At 46.7% G+C, this 3,963-nt stretch overlaps 1 pseudogene; it reads right to left on the bottom strand.

The window, feature by feature from the left end:
* Positions 1-727: 727 nt before the first annotated feature.
* LOC105988166 lies at positions 728-1,705 on the bottom strand (annotated as a pseudogene).
* Between the last annotated feature and the right edge of the window lie 2,258 nt (positions 1,706-3,963).

The raw sequence follows: 3,963 nt of genomic DNA, 5'->3' as shown, positions 1-3,963 counted from the left end.
GCCCTTTCAAAATTAACCAGAGTTGGGAGATCAAGAGAAATAGTTAATGAGCATGCTTAATGTTCATACCTGCCTTTTAACTCAATAGGAACTTAAAATGAGCCTTAGACTCAGGATGGTTAGTCTTGGAAACTTCCTGGATCTCCTATCCATATTCTGTAATCCAGACATCTACCAAGACTTCCTGTTGGATCCCTTAACCAGTTCAATCCAGCCACAGCATCTGACTGATTATTTTATTTGCCAGACTTGAGGCTTGAACTCAGGGCCTGTGCTCTGTTCCTGTGTTCAAGCTAGCATTCTACCACTTGAGCCACAGTGCCACTTTCCACTTTTTCTGTTTATATGGTACTGAGGAATTGAATGTAGGGGCTTCATGCATGCGAGGCAAGCACTTTACCTCTGACAGATTATTCTTAACCAGTCTACCACGCTCTCTCTCCCTTACCCAGTTACCAGATGTTAGAAGTAGCTAGGGACATTTTCCAGCTTCTTACCAGAATGGCAATCAGTCTTCCCTTTCAGCTCTGCAAACTTGGAAGCAATGTGACAGTGTGACAATCTAACCCAGGGACCCATTGATTTGGCCTGGATGGTTCAGGATAATCACCTGAGCACTGAAGCCAGCTGCTTCTATGGTTGGATCATTCTTGCTGTCACCAGCAATGCTGCCACGTTCTTGACATTGAATCTCACATTTTTCCCAGGTAGAGCTTCACTCAAAGCTTCATGATGCACCACCAATTTTCACTTGGCCCACACAGATGGTTCCAATACCACCAATTTTGTAAGCATCCTGAAGGGGCAGGTACAAAGGCTTGTCAGTGGGACGAGTTGGTGGCAGGATGCAAACCAAAGCCTCTAGCAAGGTGGTTCCACTGGCACTGCCATCCTTACGGGTGACTTCCATCCCTTGAACTAAGGCATATTGGAACTTGGCTCCCGCATATTGTCACCATTGCAACCAGAAATTTGCACAAATGCTACTGTGTCAGGGTTGTAGCCAATTTTCTTACTGTAGGTGCTGATTTCCTTAGTGATTTCCTTGTATCTCCTCTGGCTGTAGGGTAGCTCAGTGGAATCCATTTTGTTAACACTGACGGTGAGCTGTTTCATACCCAGTGAATAAGGCAGAAGGCCATGCTCACCGGTTTGCCCATTCTTGGAGATATGAACTTCACATTCACCAACACCAGCAGCAACAATCAGAACAGCACAGTCTGCTTGGGATGTGCCTGCCATCATGTTCTTGATAAAGTCTCTGTGTCCTGGGACATCAATGATGATCATACATACTTGCTGGTCTCAGATTTCCACAAGGAGATGTCAATGGTGATAAGCACGCTCACACTCAGCTTTCAGTTTATCTAACACTCAGGCTTGTCTCAAACTCATGATACTCTGCCTCATCCTCCTCATTGATAACTGATGTGCATCACCATGGCCTGCTTTTTCTGTTTATATGGTACTGAGGAATTAAACCCAGGTCTTCATGCATGCCAAGTAAGCATTCTACCACTAAGCCACATTCCAAGGCCCCTTATTCCTCTGTGGGAGGTTACAGGGGTGGAGGGAGTTCATGCCCCCATTTCAATGACTGACCTCTCCCAGATTGAGAAGTGACAGGAATCATACTCCCAACACCCTTAATAATTATAGCAAAGAGTTTAAATACCTCATTCAGGTCTATGACCTCACTTGGCATGACTTATATGCAATCCTGTCCTCCACCCTTACCCCCAACCCCCCGCCACCTCCAGGAAAAGGAGTCCAGGCACATGTGGATGAAACCCATTACCTAGACAATACCTTCTCAGTAAGGGTGACAGCTGTGCCCAGGGAAGAGTCCCATTGGGATTACCAAAACCATGTTCTGGAGGGGAAACAAAAATAGGATGGTAAGCTGTCTGGTGGTGCCTGCAGAAGGCAGCCTGCCTTGTGATCAGCCATAATAAACTAGAGGAGGTTACCCAGAAACCATTGAAAACCCAGCCACATTTCTTGATGGCCTCATGGTGGCACTCCAGCGTTATGCTAAGCTGATCTCAGAATCAAAGGAAGCTATAGTGGTCCTTTAAAACACATTTTCTCTCCCAGTCAGCATATATATATATATATATATACATATATATATATATATATATATATATATACATATATATATATATATATATGTATATATAGTTGAAAAAGGCTGAGGATGGCTCTCAAACCCTCCAACGAGATCTGGCAAGCATGGCTTTTAAGGTTTTCAACAACCAGAAGGAACAGAAAAATGTCACTAAGGCTGCCCATGATAGGAAAAAAAAAATGCCTGCTTCTGGCTGCTACCCTTCAGGCTCCTCAAAGAAGAGGCACCCAACACACACCACCCAAATCATGCTTTAAGTGTGGCAAGGAAAGCTACTAGGCAAGAGCTTGCCCTACTCCACGACCACTGCCTGGACACTGGGGAGTTAACTGTCTCTCCTTGTCTCTATAAGGTGGGCCAGCCCCTCCAGCACGCCACCGCGCCACCCTCCCCCCCTCAACAGGGAGGAGCCCAACTTATCCAAGATACTTGGCTTGGCAATGGAAGACTGATGGTGCCCAGGGCTGCTGGATCCCACAAACATCACAATGGAGGAGCCCAGCGTATGTCTTCAGGCTGCGGACAAACTACTTGTATCCTTTCTTTTGGATATGGGAGCCATTCTGGCCTGTCTTTTCCCTCCCAGATCTCCATGGTGGGTGCAGACAGGCTTCCTACTTGCTCTGCAACTAACAGACTGGTCCCACAAGGAATAGATACCTTTGCTTTTTCATATTCCTTTCTCATCTTATCCCCCTATCCCATACCCCATTTAGGGAGAGATTTACTCTCTAAATTCCCATGTCTCCTTCAACTCATCAAGGCCCCTTTCCTTCTTCCCCAGTTTTAGTGGAAATCAAGTCTTTCTCAAGACCCTTAATCTGCCTGGCTATGTCCTTAGTGGACTTAGTGGACAGGCCCTTATCAGGTCCTGCTGACCACTCCCACTGCAGTTAAGCTTGGACAGCCACAGTGGTTTCTTCTGTCAAGAGTAGAAAAGGGGCTGGGTGCTGGTGGCTCAAGCCTGTAATCCTAGCTACTCAGGAAGCTGAGATCTGAGGATCACAGTTCAAAGCCAGCCTAGGCAGGAAAGTCCATGAGACTCTTATCTCCAATTAACCACTAGAAAACTGGAAGTGCTACTGTGGTTCAAGAGGTAGACAGTTTGCCTTGAGTTGAAGAACGCAGGGACAGTGCCCAAGCCCAGAGTTCAAGCCCCATGACTGACCAAAAAAAAAAGTAAAAAAGGGGGGCTGGGAATGTGGCTTAATGGTAGAGTGCTTGCTTAGCATGCATGAAGCTCTGGGTTTGATTCCTCAGTACCACATACACAGAAAAATCTGAAGTAGCACTGTGGCTCAAGTGGTAGAGTGCTAACCTTGAGCAAAACAGAGTACAGGCCCTGAGTTCAAGCCCCAGGACTGGCAAAAAACAAAAAAAAGAGTAAAAAGGCTTCTGCTCCTGCCCTTTCTATATCGATGATGCTCCAAGGTACACCTGCTCTTCTTTCCCACCTCACAAGCCCTTGCCTGGTAAGACTTCTTTCAGATTTCATCTAAAGACACATGTGCATATTCACCACCAAGGAACTGTTACCACTGCCTTCTCCTGGACCGGAGAACATCTCTGCCTTCTACCCCTAATGTTGACGCCCCTTGTCAGCAGAAGTAACCAGAAAGAGTTGGCACCCCTTTATAACTATCAAAAGGTCTGCCCGGGAGAAATGTCCCTTTCCTTGGCTCTCTCCCCATGCACCTTACAAGTCCCCACCCAGCACCTGTAACCTAGGCAACTGGCATGCCTGGGGCAGTGGGAGGACCCCAGGCTCTGAGGTTATTTCCCAGCCTTTGAGGTCATTCTCTGCTTTCACTGTGGCCACATTCCCTCCCCTA

This window comes from Dipodomys ordii, unplaced genomic scaffold (genome assembly GCF_000151885.1).
Source record: "Dipodomys ordii isolate 6190 unplaced genomic scaffold, Dord_2.0 Scaffold47, whole genome shotgun sequence".
NCBI lineage: Eukaryota > Metazoa > Chordata > Mammalia > Rodentia > Heteromyidae > Dipodomys > Dipodomys ordii.
The sequence above is the reverse complement of the archived record's forward strand: the minus strand, read 5'-3'. Positions and strand labels throughout refer to the sequence as shown.